This window comes from Bubalus bubalis, chromosome X, assembly GCF_019923935.1.
Source record: "Bubalus bubalis isolate 160015118507 breed Murrah chromosome X, NDDB_SH_1, whole genome shotgun sequence".
Lineage (NCBI taxonomy): Eukaryota > Metazoa > Chordata > Mammalia > Artiodactyla > Bovidae > Bubalus > Bubalus bubalis.
In genome coordinates this window covers 3270709-3285793 of record NC_059181.1, presented here as the reverse complement: position 1 = coordinate 3285793, position 15085 = coordinate 3270709, and the positions used below count along the sequence as shown (strand labels likewise).

Below are 15085 nucleotides of genomic sequence, written 5' to 3'. Positions count from 1 at the left end.
GAAAGACTAGAGATCTCTTCAAGAAAATTAGAGATACCAAGGGAACATTTCATGCAAAGATGGGCTTGATAAAGGACAGAAATGGTATGGACCTAACAGAAGCAGAAGATATCAAGAAGAGATGGCAAGAATACACAGAAGAACTGTACAAAAAAGATCTTCACGACCCAGATAATCACAATGGTGCAATCACTGACCTAGAGCCAGACATCCTGGAATGTGAAGTCAAGTGGGCCTTAGAAAGCATCACTATGAACAAAGCTAGTGGAGGTGATGGAATTCCAGTTGAGCTATTTCAAATCCTAAAAATGATGCTGTGAAAGTGCTGCACTCAATATGCCAGCAAATTTGGAAAACTCAGCAGTGGCCACAGGACTGGAAAAGGTCAGTTTTCATTCCAATCCCAAAGAAAGGCAATGCCAAAGAATGCTCAAACTACTGCACAATTGCACTCATCTCACACGCTAGTAAAGTACTGCTCAAAATTCTCCAAGCCAGGCTTCAGCAATACGTGAACCATGAACTTCCTGATGTTCAAGCTGGTTTTTGAAAAGGCAGAGGAACCAGAGACCAAATTGCCAACATCCGCTGGATCATGGAAAAAGCAAGAGAGTTCCAGAAAAACATCTATTTCTGCTTTATTGACTATGCCAAAGCCTTTGACTGTGTGGATCACAATAAACTGGAAAATTCTGAAAGAATGTTGGCTTACAAGTGAACAAAATTACAAATTATCAAGAGTGATTCACCCAAACTCCCTTCCATATAAAAAATGTATCAGTCTGCATCCCGTTGTGTATTTCCCAAGTCACACAAGAAAGATGCAGGATGTCATACTGGTCCGGCCAGCTGTTGTCCGGAGGTACTCTTTGCTTTATTTCTTCGTGTTTCTGATTTATTCATCATGGGGGAAAACGGAAAATCATCTGACTACCTAAATGCATAAAAATATGGCACAGATTCATGAATAATTCAAGCGGACCAAAGCCACGGTCCCTCTCCTCAAGGGAACCTGGGACGTATACTGTGTATAATATTAAAGCCTGTCCCCTCCCTGCTCTTAAGAATTTCAAGATTAAATGAATGTCCCAAGAAGGGCAGCATATAATCAGTCCCTTTCATTCCACTTAACGAGAACAAAATAAATCCTCCTTTCAATTATGTTAATGGAATCCCACGGGGATCAAACTTCCAGATAGTTTGCAAAGAAACCTCGAAAACAGCAGTCACTTCCTGCAGTCACGTCAGCTCCGTCCGAATTTCCCAGCAGCGGGTTCATTAATTCTGCGGTTGGGACAAAGTCCTTGGCAAAAAAAGTTTCCAGCTACTAAAAAGAAAATGCACAATGCTCAGTTGTGAGTTTAAGTTTTTTCCAGGACAAAATGAAGATGATAGCCTGGGAGACAGCACATCAGACAGCTTGGAGAGACTGCTCCAAAGAGGCACAGAGGAAGGTCAGTATATATGTGATTTTGCTGAAGGGGAATGCATGCAATCAGGCACATTTTTTTTTTTTTTTTGGCAAAAGTTTTCACTAATCACGAGGAACAGTCATCATCATGAAGGAATTTAGTACTTTTCTGCATAGGAAGAGATACAAAAACTGGGCTCAAAAAATCAGCTCCTAAGAATATCTAACTGTCTGAAAACCAGTTTTTCCCTGAGCAGGGATGCCTCGAGTCTGCTCTCCACCCTGAACTTTCCCGGGGTGTTGAAGGTGAGCAGCTGCAGCAGCATCTGACTTAATCCTTGCAGACCTGGATAGCAAGTGTCCACGGCAAGTGCCGATGCGTAGTTGACACCTGGGTTACCATCGCATTGCTGTCTATATTTGGAAGCCCCTCATTGAGGGAAAACAGAAGTTCATGAGTTTGAGAGAATTGGCGACCTTGCCATTTATGTGAAACTGATGTAAAACATGGTGCCCATTCTGAATTAGTTGTCCATGCAGGCAGCTCAACGGTAGAGGGGACTTTAGTCAGCCTCCCAGATTGCCTTCACGGGGTCATCAAACATAATCACCGGCTGCCATGAGCATTGGCTGCTGACTGCACACAGCTTCATTCTTTTCCGGAAGAATGTCCTTGGAGAGTTTCCCAACTCGGTTTCTATTGATGTCTGAGGCTGGATCTTTCACAGCTGTGGGGGCTGCTGGGTGCTTTATAGGATCCTGACAAGTATCTCCATTCTTCACACCGCAGAGCTCCCTCTAGGATAAACTCTCCAGCTGAAGCCTTTCTTGTTGTTTAGTCACTAACTTGTGTCTGACTCTTTGTGACCCCGTGGACTGTAGTCCACCAGGCTCCTCTGTCCCTGGGATTCTCCAGGCAAGAAGACTAGAGTGGGTTGCCATTTCCACCTCCAGGGGATCTTCCTGACCCAGGGATCAAACCCACATCTCCTGCATTGACAGGCAGATTCTTTCCCGATTTCACCAGCAAAGCCCCGACCCGAAGCACAGTTTTGCTTGACTTGGTCTTCTGTTCCTTTTTGCTTCCATCGCTTCCTTACCAGTTTGTATGAATAAGTTATTTATATCAGGTGATTTCTCTTAGGCAGGGGTCCCCAAACTCTGGGATCAAACGCCTGACGATCTGAGGTGGAGCTGATGGGATAATAAAAAAAAAATAAAGTGCACAGTTAGTCTTATGCACTTGAATCATCCGGAAATGACCCCACCCTCCACGGTCAGTGAAAAAGATTGTCTTCCACGAAACTGGTGCCTGGGTGGCCCAAAAGGTAGGAATTGTGCCCAAGAGAACAATGTATTTCAATATCTTTCTTCCTTCTCTTCATCATCATTTAATAGGCACTGTCCTCAGGTATGGGCTTGCCAGGTGGCTCAGTGGTAAAGAATTTGCCTGCCATGCCGGGGAGACACAGGTTCGATCCCTGGGTTGGGAAGATGCCCTGGAGAAGAAAGTGGCAACTCACTGCAGTATTCTTGCCTGGGAAATCTAATAGACAGAGGAGCCTGGCGGGCGCCAGTCCATAGGGTCACAAACACACACCCCTGACTGAGCACACACAAAAGAATTATAGTATTTCCCACAAATAAGTAACCATCTTGATCACCTCTTCCTATTAAATTCAAATACTATGAAAAGATTATTTCTAAAGGCAAATACATATTTCTGGATAGAAAGACAGTTTGTTAGATGTATATTATGTATATCAACTGAAAAAAGAAAAGAAAAAGCAAAAATACACAGCCTAAATGTTGAGATGTGTGTTCGATTCAGTGGAAAAAGCTGAGGACTTAAGCCCGGTACACAGCATCTCAGGTAACTCTGAGGGGCTGCTCTGATGAGACAAGGGGAAAGTCAGGATGTATAGGAGTTTTTGCAGCAAAGGCTAGGTACTCACATTATCAGAAGTTTCAGTTCAGTTCAGTCGCTCAGTCGTGTCCAACTCTTTGTGACCCCATGGACCGCAGCACGCCAGGCCTCCGTGTCCATCACCAACCCCTGGAGTTTCTTCAAACTTATGTCCATTGAGTCGGTGATGCCATCCAACCATCTCATCCGTCAACCCCTTCTTCTGTTACTTTAAAGAAAATCAGATATCTCGAAGAATTGATGGTTTCAAATTGTGCTGCTGGAGAAGACTCTTGAGAGTCCCTTGACAGCAAGGAGACCAAACCAGACCATCCTAAAGGAAATCAGTCCTGAATGTTCACTGGAAGGAGTGATGCTGAAGCTGAAACTCCAATCCTTTGGCCACCTGATGCAAAGAACTGACTCATTAGAAAAGACCCTGATGCTGGCGAAGATTGAAGGCAGGAGGAGAAGGGGACGACAGAGGAGGAGATGGTTGGATGGCATCACCGACTCGATGGACATGAGTTTGGGTAAACTCTGGGAAATAGTGGAAGACAGGGAAGCCGTGCGTTCTGCAGACCATGGGGTTGCAAAGAGTTGGTCAGACATGATTTAGTGAGTCAACAACAACAGACATCTCAAATTAAGGAATTTATTGCTTTTCTGTGTACGAGAAGACGCAAAAGTCTGGGCTCACCAAAATCATTCCTTTGATCTGCCTCTCAGCTGTTTGGGACCAGCATACTCTTTTTCGGGCTTCCCTGGTGGCTTAGTTGGTAAAGAATCTGCCTGCATTGTGGGAGACCTGGGTTCGATGCCTGGGTGGGGAAGATCCCCCGGAGAAGTCCGTGGATACCCACTCCAATATTCTGATCTGAAGATTTCCATGGACTCTATAGTCCCATGAGGTTGCAAAGCATCAGACATGACTGAGTGACTTTCACTTTCACTTATGTTTCTTTAGTCTGAGCCACCATGGAGTTTGGTTTCTCTCCTGAGTTCCCTCAGGGCTCAATGTTGGGCAGATGTAATGTGATGGCTTGCTGTCTGCAGCATCCTTTTTTGACCAATATGACAGGCAATATTTTCCTTCACGGATAATATATGCATTACTCTGTGTGTGTGTGTGTGTTCTCATAACATGGGCTAAAAACTCGAGGAAGGAGCATACAGTCACGCGTGAGAACACACACGTGAGTATCCCCAGGTGTGACATCTGTGCCCGGTTTTTTTCACATTCAGAAACTCCATGGTCTTGTCTGCAGAGAGGCAACTCAGTAATTAGTTTTAAGGTCTGAGGTGAAACGTTTGTTTGTTTTGATTGTAGACAAGAGGTCTCCAGGTCCACAATATATCATTCCCTGTGGGCCCCCAGCCCCCTGATTTAATTCCCCGATGCCTAAGTCATCTCTCTCTAATGGGAAAGTGGACGAGAGGTGAAGTCATCTTGGTTCCTGCTTTGATGTCCAGGGTCACGTCCTCCTTAAAGATCCACAAACATCTGGAGTGACCGCCTGGCTAAATTTGTGTGCCGAGCAAGCCCTTTGTATTTATAAATTCTAAACAATATCTCGTGCTCATTTGTCAGTGTCCCTGGACCAGCATATTTCTGTCTATCCTCTGCCACGTTTGATCTGATACCACTATATCTTTATTTGGAAAAAGAGGTTTTATTTCTTTCCTTATTTTTTTTTGTAATTGGGAGAAAATTGTTGTACAATATTGTGCCAGTTTCTGCCATACCTCAACATGAATCAGCTGTAAGTATACATGTGTCCCGTCCCTCTTGAATCCCCCTCCTACCTCCCTCCCCATCCCACCCCTCTAGGTTATCACAGAGCCCCAGTTTGAGCTCACTGAGTCACACAGCAAGTTCCTACTAGCTGAGAGTTGGACTATAAAGAAAGCTGAGTGCCGAAGAATTGATGCTTTTGAACTGTGGTGTTGGAGAAGACTCTTGAGAGTCCCTTGGACTGCAAGGAGATCCAACCAGTCCATCCTAAAGGAGATCAGTCCTGAGTGTTCATTGGAAGGACTGATGTTGAAGCTGAAACTCCAATACTTTGGCCTTCTGATGTGAAGAACTCACTCTTTGGGAAAGATTGTGATGATGGGAAAGATTGAAGGTGGGAGGAGAAGAGGATGACAGAGGATGAAATGGTTGGATGGCATCACCGACTCAATGGACATGAATTTGAGTAAGCTCCAGGAGTTGGTGATGGACAGGGAGGCCTGGCGTGCTGCAGTCCATGGGGTCACAAAGAGTCGGACACGACTGAGCCACTAAACTGAGCTGAACTGATCTTTTTTACAGCCAGTAATGTATATGTTTCCCTGCTACTCTCTCAGTTCATCCCAGCCTCTCCCTCTGACACTGTGTCCACAAGTCTGCTGTCTTTGTCTGCATCTCCAGTGCTGCCCTGCAAATATGTGCCATGGGTCCCACCTCATGGGCCCTACCTCTCTAGAGGCTATACATGTCCATTGAGTCCGTCCTCATGAGGTGCGTGAGCCTAGACTCTACTGGACAGAGCGAAATCAACCAGAAAGAGAAAGAGGTTTCATTTCCAATAACAAGAGACAGAGTTATAACACCAACTCTTGTCATCCAGGCCATTATTGCAAGAGGACGATAGTCTAGGTTCCCGTCCTCAAATCTGGAATATAATTCCTCATGATCGAAATTGGAGAGAACTCTGCCAGCCTCCAGAGAGCCATCGGTCCTGTGAGGAATATACTCTGCGAGCCTCTGGTCGCTCTCAGTGCTGCGAGGTAATAGGCAAGTAAAGGCTGCACTTTATTTACAGAGTAGCGGGGCTGTGCTAGTGTGGCCTGAGAGCATCATTTACTGCTTCCTCATAAATAAATTCAGAAGCCACTTTCCCCAAGGCAGCCTTGGTGTAGGGAGGAGCCCTGCAAATCAGAGTTTTATTCCTAGGTGAGACCCTGCAGTTCACATCCCGTGGAAGATCCCCTGGAGGAGGGCATGGCTACCCACTCCAGGATTCTTGCCTGGAGAATCCCCATGGACAGAGGAGCCTGGCGGGCTGCAGCCCCTGGGGTCGCAAAGAGTCAGACAGGGCTGAAACACAACGTAGGAGATACAAACAGAAGAACTCCTGCCTGATTTTTCTCTGCCCGGGGTCTTCAAATGGGTGCATTTCTCCTGACCGGAAGGTGGACTCTCCTCTCTTAGTGTCCGCCCAGATTGCAAAGGCCCTTGAGTTCTGAGGGGCCCTCAGGAAGCCTCAGATGGCTTCTGGTGTTTCGTGTTCCCCGTTGTTTGGGTCAGAATGTTACCATCACCCTCCAGGTTTTGCAGAAATCTTTCCTGGGACACTCGCCAGCTGAAGAAATAGACAATGAGAGTGAATTTTCTTTAGGTAGCTGGTGTGTATGCGTGTGGCTGATAAGATATGAATGAATGGATGCATAATAGATACCTAGATACAGAGAGAAGGTGGAGTGTTGGGTGGATAGATGGATAGATACTGCTCAGTCGCTTCAGTCGTGTCTAACTCTTTGTGACCCCATAGACTGCACTCAGCCAGGCTCCTCTGTCCCTGGGATCGTTCTGGCAGGAATGCTAGAGTGGGTTGCCTTTTCCTTCTCCAGGAGACGCCCCTGACTCAGGGATCGAACCCTCTCCTCTTGTATCTCCTGAACTGGCAGGTGAATCCTTTACCATCATGCCACCTGGAATAGATACATATACAAGTAGATACATGGATCAATACAAATAGATGGATTGATAGATTATAGATAGATGGACTGATAGATATAGATGGATTTATAGATAGGTGATACAGACTATAGATAAGATAGATGGATAAATATAACAGATGGCTGTATAGACAACTGATAATGTATATAATTATAACATAATGTATACAATTATATATATAAATAAATATAGCATGCTTAATTTACTGTTTGGAGTATCAAATATCAAAAAAGGCATGTAACTAGCTATAATTAATAAATGACAGAATTATAATCTGGATTCAATTTTAAACTTAACCTTTCATGCAACAAAAAGATGTTAGGTGTTTATTAATGAAAATCTGTAGTTTTTCAGACTTACAGAAGATGCTACTTCTTCATGGCAATGGCATTAGGAGTGTGGAGTCATTATATATATTATACATAAAGTTGTATGAATATAATATATTCATACTATATTATATAAATATATTGTATTTATATTATTATAATACAGATATATTACTTATAATGAGCAAAGACAATTTATCTAGGTATACATGGCATGTATACATTATATATATATATATATTTACAATGTTTCTAGATATATACATGTTATGGACTGAATGTGTCTCCTCAAATTCATATTGTTGAGGCCCTAACCCTCCATGTGATGGTATTTCAATGTAGAAGGGATGGTTAGATTTAAACAAAGTCATGGTAGGGGTCCTGTACAACAGGATTAGTGCCCTGTTTAAAATAAATGTATGTGAGCATAAATGATAATTTTCCCCTTCTATCCACTCAGGTGGATCAAACCAGTCAATCCTGAAGGACATCAACCCTGAATATTCATTGGAAGGACTGATGCTTAAACTGAAGCTCCAATACTTTGGCCACCTGATGTGAAGAACTGACTCATTGGAAAAAAAACCCTGATGCTGGGAAAGATTGAAGGCGGGAGGAGAAGGGGACGACAGAGGATGAGATGGTTGGATGGCATCACCGACTCGATGGACGTGACTTTGAGCAAACTCCACGAGATAGTGAAGAACAGGGAAGCCTGGTGTGCTGCAGTCCATGGGGTTGCAAAGAGTCAGACGCAACGTAGTGACTGAATACCAACAACAATCCACTCAGGTAATGCATGAGTTGCTAGCCCTCTGTGAAATCGGTGCTTCTCCCATCATAGAACTTAAACCACATTGTAATTGCTTTCTTACTTCCTGTCTTCCTGAACACAGTTGAGAAAGGGTCAGTTGAAATTTTAGTCATTTAATGCATCTGTGGAACTCAAGGGCACCCATGAGAAGCTCATTAGAATTTTTCTGAATGAAGAGAGATTGAGCTGGACGGCTGTAGGTTACATTTCAGTGCCTGTACTCTTTTTCTGGTTTAGCTGAGATAGAAATTGACATATCCCATCATATTCGCTGTAGGCGAACACCATCATGGTTTGCCCAATTATTTGTGGGATAGACTGCAAATTTGGAAAAATGAGGGAACCTACCCCAGCTCTGTTGACAAGCCTGAGGTCCTGAGCAAGGCAAACAGTGGGTGATTCTGTCTTCACATAAGTGATGTGGGCCTGTTCCTATGGTTGGCGGGTGGGGGGTTTGGTGGGATTACAGCAGGTGAGACTTTTGATGGAGATGGGATTGTAGGGGAGTAAACGTTTGCAGGTTGCATTGGTTGGGTGGTTTACCCCAGATTCTGTGTGCATCTCTGTGCATGTAGAGTAATATTTGTATGTGTGTATGCCTGCTAAGTCGCTTCAGTCACCTCCGACTCTTTGCAACCCCATGGACTGTAGCCCACCAGGCTCCTCTGTCCCTGGGATTCTCCAGGCAAGAATACTGGAGTGGGTTGCCGTGCCCTCCCCCAGGGGATCTTCCCGACCCAGAGATTGAACCTGTGTCTCTCATGTCTCCTGCTTTGGCAGGTGGGTTCTTTACCATTAGCGCCAACTGGGAATCCCAAGTGTTAGTCACTGAGTCGTGTCTGACTCTTTGTGACCCTGTGGACTGTAGCCCACCAGACTCCTTTGTCCACGGAGTTCTTCAGGAAAGAATACTGCTGTGGGTTGACTTTTCCTTCTCCAGGGGATCTTCCTGACCCAGAGATCAAACCTGCATCTCCTGCATTGCAGGCACATTCTTTACCATCTGAGCCACCTATTTGTATATGGACATCTAAATCTGTATCTATTCACAAGTTGCCACAAAATTGCCAAGAACATACCATCATTAATTTTAAGGAGAGGAAAGCAGAAATGTAGAGCAAAGGCAAGTATTTCCATATGACTGAGGGAAATTCGGACAAAAACCAAGGAAACTTGCTAATAACTCATTAGGCCTGACATCCCAACATTTTCCCAGACACGGGAGGCTGATTAGAAAAGGGCTCTGTTGGTCAGAGTGGACCACATACAACAAAGTTCTCTTACAGGTCGTCTCATTATTATTTTAATATATTTTTGAAACTTTTTTATTGTAGATAGTTGGTGATGGATGAGGAAGCCTGGCACGCTGCAGTCCTGCTAAGTTGCTTCAGTCGTGTCTGACTCTGTGCCACCCCATAGACGGCAGCCCACCAGGCTCCGCCATCCCTGGGATTCTCCAGGCAAGAACACTAGAGTGGGTTGCCATTTACTTCTCCAATGCATGAAAGTGAAAAGTGAAAGTGAAGTCCCTCGGTCGTGTCCGACCCTTCGCGACCCCATGGCCTGCAGCCTACCAGGTTCCTCCGTCCATGGGATTTTCCAGGCAAGAATACTGGAGTGGGGTGCCATCGCCTTCTCCGATGCTGCAGTCCATGGGGTCACAAAGAGTCGGACACGTGACTGAGCGACTGAACTGATAGTCGATTAACAATGTTAGGTTAGTTTCAGGTGTACAGCAAAGTGATTCATTTATACGTGTATCCCTTCTTTTTCAAATTCTTTCCCCAAGATTGTTACATTTTATTGAGCACAGTTCTCGGTGTTATACTCAGGTTGTCGCTCAGTCATGTCCGACTCTTTGTGACCCCACGGACTGTAGCCCGCCAGGCTCCTTTCTCCATGGGATTCTCCAGGCAAGAATCCTGGAGTGGGTTGCCATTTCCTCCTCCAGGGAATCTTCCCAACCCAAAGATTGAACCCGCATCTCCTGCATTGTGGGTGGAGTAAAACAATTTCAAAGGAACCCATACCCATCCGTTTTCTCCAGACACCCACGTCTGTTACACATGCTGGATTGGGAAGATGCATGAAAAATTAAGAGTTTCCTTTAGTTTTCCCTGATCTGAGCATCACACGTTTGGCAGAATTCCAGCATGGAATCCTGAAAACCTTTGCTGCTTCCAGGGGCTGCATTAAATTAAACCTCCCCCAGGGCTCAGGAAAGCTGGCTGCATCCTGGACGGAAGGTCAGACAGGATCATTACTTCTCTTGTAAGAGACTGCAGTTGTTTGATTCCAAAGAGCCTGGGAGGCTGTTTATATGCAGCCATCATTATATGAAGGGCCTACGATTTTTATCAACACTGAACATGCGTCTCCTCTCAGCTGCACACCCCCCACGACTTAATCTCAGCTGCACACCCCCACGACTTATCTCTGACCCCTAACAGCGAGTCACCAAGTCCCAGGGAATGGCCGGCGATGAAACAATTTATATTCTTTAAAGGATGCAAAAGCGTTTGATGGTATCTGCACCCTCAGACAGAGGCTTAAAAATGAAGTCTGGGTCCCATTATAAATCCACCTTGTTGTTCAGTCACCAAGCCATGTTTGACTCTGTGTGACCCCATGGACTGCAGCACACCAGGCTTCCCTGTCCTTCACCGTCTCCTGGAATTTGCTCAAACTCGTGTCTGTCGAGTCAGTGATGCCATCCAACCATCTCATCCTCTGTCATCCCCTTCTCCTCCTGCCTTCCGTCTTTCCCAGCATCAGAGTCTTTTCAAATGGGTGGCCAAAGGATTAGAGTTTCAGCTTCAACATCAGTCCTTCCAATGAATATTCAGGGTTGATTTCCTCAGCTGCGTTCTCTTCATCAGCTTTTAATTATTATTTTTTTTAATGATCCTAGGTTATGCAGAGAATGACCTCAGTCTGATAAGTCAGTTTTTCTGTTCCTCTGCCAATGGCAGGCGTGAGAACTTAAAAATCCCACAAACACACATTTAAATGACCTTTGTCCCGAAATGTCAGAAATGAACATGCATAGCCGAGAAATCATTTCTGCAGGGACTTTTTCTCCCTGACAAATCTGAATGGCATTTTCTGCCCTTGAAATGCATGGCCCTTTTACAGCGAATAAAAGAATATTTCAAATTGGGTAGAAAGCACTACCTCTAAGGCACGTTTTTGTATAAGAAAGACCTCTTTTGAACTCTGTCATGGAGATTTGCATACCGAAGTAGGAAGACCAGCCAGTGACATTTCCACAATCTGTACATAAATAGATAATGACACAGGGTATGAAATTACGCAGACAGAGAGCAGTAAGGGAACCTTTTGTCCAACAGCCCTTTTGCCTCCTAAGGCAATGGATTTGATGGTGGTTTTCGAAAATATGAGCAAGGCAAAGAGCCTGTATATCCACAGTTCTGTTTATTTTTCAGTTTGTGTCAGCAATAAGAATTTGTGTGTGTGTGTGTGTTGACCATGCTAACGTTTCAGACCTAAAGCACATTATGTCTTATCTATCTGCTTTTATAAAAGCATATTTATATGTCAAAGCACACACTTAGATATTTATGTATTCAGAATCAACAACGATAAGATGCTCATATTGGAAGTTTTATTCTGTTTCTTTCCTGGGGGGGAGGGGAACTGTGCTATTTCTTGCAGACGTTTCTTAAGTAATATTTGTATATTTTAAAAGAAAGTAGAGAGTTCTTCATGGGGTCACAAAGAGTTGGACACGACTGAGTGACTGAACTGAAAAATTTCCCTGGTGGTCCAGAGACTAAGGCTCTGAACTCCCAATGCAGGAGGCTTGGGTTCTGTTTCTGGTCGGACAAATAGATCCCCCGTGCCGCATGTAAGACCCAGTGGAGCCAAACACATAAATAAAGAAGAAAAGAAAATATTTTTCTGCTGTTAAAAGGTGGATCACCACAAAGATATGTGACCTATGAATCCTGTCTCCCTGTCACGAACTGAGTCTCAGGAACCAACAATTGCTGTGGAAGTTGAAATGAGAAAGGAAGGAAAAAGACGTGGAGGATAGATGGACAGAATCCGATAATCTTATGTCTTTTTATTTGTCTTCGCGTCATCAGTCAAGAGCATTGCAGTGAATGAGGCGAGTCTTTCATTAGAGTTTGGTTCGACCGGGGAGAGTGTTATATGGAAAAAGGGAAAGTTGCTCATTCGTGTTCGACTCTTTGTGACCCCATGAATATACAGTCCGTGCAATTCTCCAGGCCAGAATACTGGAGTACGTAGCCTTTCCCTTCTCCAGGGGATCGTCTCAACCCAGGGATCAAACCCAGGTCTCCTGCATTGCAGGCGGATTCTTTACCAGCTGAGCCACCAGGGAAGCCCACATATAGGAAAAACTCAGGTTTTTCAAAAGAATTATTTTGTTGAAGCCTAGTTGACTTGCCGCGCCGTGTAAATTTCTGCTGTACAGCACAGTGCTTGGTAAAGGATATCTGTGTTCTTCTTCGTATTCTTTTTTGCACTGTGACTTATCCCAGGATATAGAATTTAGTTCCCTGTGCTGTATGGTAAATCCTTATTGTTTATCTATTTTACATACACTGGCACATATCCCACCTATTTTATATATACAGTGGCACGTAACCCTCCTATTTTATATGCAGTGGTACATAATCTTACCTATTTTATATATGCGGTGGTACGTATCTCACCTCTCTTATATACAGTGGTATGTATCTGTTAATCACATACTCCTATCCCCTCCGCCCTTACCATTTGGTAACCCTCACTTTGTTTTCTGTGTCTGTGAGTCTGTTTCTATTTGGTAGATACGTTCATTCGTATTGCTTTTTTAGATTCCACATTTAAGTGGTATATAGTTGACTGTTTCAGTTTTTAGTGGAAGTGTAGTTGATTTACAATTTTGTCCCCGTCTGTGCAGTACAGCAAATGATTGTTACGTGTGTGTGTGTGTATTCTCGTTGAAATTCTTTTCTGATATGCTTCATCCAGGATATTGAATATCGTTGGCTATGCTCTATAGGAGGACCTCGTTGTTGATCCATCCTATGGAGAGAAGTTTCTTTCTGCTAATCCCAAACTCCTAGTCCGTCCCTGCCTCTCTCCCTGGCAACCACAAGGCTGCTCTCTATGTAAGTCTGTCTCTGCTTTACAGAGAGGTTCATTTGCATCATATTTCAGGTTCCACCCATATTTGGGCTTTCCTGGTGGCTCTGATGGTAATGAATCTGCCTGCATTGCGGGAGACCAGGGTTTGATCCCTGGGTCGGGAAGATTCCCCTGGAGGAGGGCATGGCTACCCACTCCAGCATTCTTGCCTGGAGAATCCCATGGACAGAGGAGCCTGGTGGGCTGCAGTCCATGGGGTTGCAGAGAGTTGGATAAGACTGAGTGACTTTCAGATTCCACGTCTGAGTGATATCATATGATATTTGTCTTTCTCTGCCTTACTTCAGTTAGTATGATAATCTCTGGGTCCATCCGTGTTGCTGCAAATGGCATTCGTTTGTTCTTTGTTTATGGCTTAGTAGTGTGTGTGTGTGTGTGTGTGTGTGTGTGTGTGTATGTGGTGGTGGTTTAGTAGCTCAGTCGTGTCCGACTCTTGCGACTCCATGGACTGTAGCCCATCAGGCTGCTCTGTCCATGGGATATAGTCTCCCAGGTGACGTTAGTGGTAAAAGAACCTGCCTGTCAATGCAGGAGACTTAAGAGACGCAGGTTCCATCACTAGGTCGGGGAAGATCTCCTGGAGGAGGGCACATCACTCCTTTCCAGTATTCTGGCCTGGAGAATCCCACAGATGGATATTCATCCACTCATCTGTCAGTGGACATTGCGGGTTCTCCCGTGCCCTGGCTGTTATAAATACTGCTGCTGTGAACACTGGGCTGCATATGTCTTTCTGAATTAAATTTTGTCCAGGTATATACTCAGGAGTGGGCTTAGAGGATAGTATTGTAGCTCTATCTTTAGTGAAGTGAAAGTCGCTCAGTCGTGTCTGACTCTGTGGCCCCACACACATGAATTCTCCAGGTCAGAATACAGGAGTGGGTAGCCTTTCCATTCTCTAGAGGGTCTTCTCACCCCAGGGATGGAACCCAGGTCTCCCACCTTGCAGGTGGATTCTTTACCAGCTAAGCCACCAGGGAAGCCCAAGAATATCAGGGTGGGTGGCCTATCCCTTCTCCAGCAGATCTTCCTGACCCACGAATCGAACCAGGGTCTCCTGCATTGCGGGCAGATTCTTTACCAACTGAGCTATGAGGGAAGCCCAGATTTTCTAAAAAAAAAAATCCATACGTTTTTCCATATTGGCTCCACCATTGCTCCCAGCAGTATAGGAGGGTTCTCTTCTCCACACCCTCTCCAGTATTTGTTATTTGTGGACTTTGTGATGATGGCCATTCTGACCAGTGTGGGGTGATGTTCTCATTACACTTTTGATTTGCATTTCTCTCATAATTCGGGACGTTGAACATCTTTCACGTGCCCCTTGGCCATCTGAATGTCTTCCTTAGAGAAACGTCTGTTTAGGTCTTACTCCATTTTTTGTTGTTGTTGAGTTATCTGAGCTGTTTATGTATTCTGGAAATCAATCCCTACTCGGTCTCATAATTTGCTAATATTTTATCCCAGTTCGTAGATTGTCTTTTCGCTTTGTTTGTGGCTTCCTCTGCTGTGCCAAAGCTTGAAAGCTTGATTAGGTCCCTTTTGTTTATTTTTGCTTTCGTTTCCCTCATGCACATTTTCTTTTTTGGCATAAGGCAATATTAATTTCTAAGGAAAATGACCTTTGCTGTGAACCCACATTGCTGGCAATCTCATCAGATACACCCAAGAAGGGGCAAGGTGTTAAAAATCCCAGTAGAGTTGTTTTGCTTCTTGA

General features: G+C 44.5%; 1 long non-coding RNA gene across 1 annotated transcript in view; it reads left to right on the top strand.

The window, feature by feature from the left end:
• Positions 1-8032: 8032 nt before the first annotated feature.
• LOC123331822 overlaps positions 8033-15085 on the top strand; it is a 98688-nt gene continuing 91635 nt past the window's right edge. The window contains exon 1 of the long non-coding RNA XR_006548615.2: positions 8033-8165. This is a non-coding gene — a long non-coding RNA (uncharacterized LOC123331822). The remainder of the gene's footprint in view (positions 8166-15085) is intronic.